Source organism: Echinops telfairi, unplaced genomic scaffold, assembly GCF_000313985.2.
Source record: "Echinops telfairi isolate 266 unplaced genomic scaffold, ASM31398v2 ScPeMD7_7458;HRSCAF=8496, whole genome shotgun sequence".
Lineage (NCBI taxonomy): Eukaryota > Metazoa > Chordata > Mammalia > Afrosoricida > Tenrecidae > Echinops > Echinops telfairi.
Window position 1 is genome coordinate 6,153,813 of NW_022111358.1, and position 1,123 is coordinate 6,154,935.

Consider the following 1,123-nt stretch of genomic DNA (forward strand, 5'->3'; position numbering starts at 1 on the left):
CCCACTCTTACAGCCACTGGGTCCGTCCATCTCTCCCAAGGCCTTCCTCTTTTTCCCTGCCCCTCCACTTGACCAAACATGGTGTCCCTCTCCGGGGACTGGTCTCTCCTGACAACATGTCCAAAGTATAGGAGATGAGGCCTCTGCATGCCCCAGAGGGACAGAAGCCATTCCCTTGACAGGAAGCATCCACAGTGGTGGCCCCTGGGACGTTGGGACAGAGGAGCTGGAGAGAACAGGTTGTATTGTAGGACTCGTATCAATAAGATCAGGAAAGTTAGTTAGAAGGATGGTGATTGCTCAGTGGCAGAGGCAGGGAGGCGCTGTGACAGTGACTCAGGATCCAGGAGGATTCTGGGAGGAGTTGAGAAAAGCCAGTGTTCAGACACAAGTGATGGCCAAGGAAAGACTTGGAAGGATGTTTTTATCCGACCCTCCTGGCCTTGAGGATGGGGTTCCTGTTTGTGTAGGAAGAGACGAGGAGAAAGGGCAGGGTCCGGAGGACCCCGGGCCTGTCAGAGGAAGTGTATTCATGAGGAGCAGAGGAAACAAAGTATGGGGGACAGCAGGCCAGTCTTGTGATCGACGAGGGGAATTTCCTTGGACGACAGAGTGAAGGGACAGCGACTGACTCTATGGGGACCAGCCGGGTCAACCAGCCATCAGCGGGAATCCTAAGCCAGCCCGTGCCCAGCCACATGACCCTGGGCTACTTCCATCCGAGTCTCCGCTGGGAATCGGTGCAATCAATCCTTCCAGCCCAGGGGCAGGCACAGCTGTGCCTCAGTGGGTGTCCCAAAAAACATAACCAGTGGAGGTACGTAAGCCTCAAGCCCTGAAAGGGAATAAAGTCTCCCCAACTTCTCCATCTCCCCCTCAAGCAGGTCTGGGCTTAGGGGACACATTTCTCCTGGGGACGGCTTCAAAAGCTCATGGGAAAATGCCATTCTTTTCTATGCCATTTCACCACAAACTTTTGGAAGCTCCCTGATTTGACCGAGCCTCCTAGAGCAGAAAAGAAGAGGAAGAGAAACCACAAGCTCTTTAACCTTGAGTCTGGTCTAAGGAGGAAAAGATGACCTTGAGAGCATTCTTGTTCTGTGCGTTGAGGGAGCACTTAGCC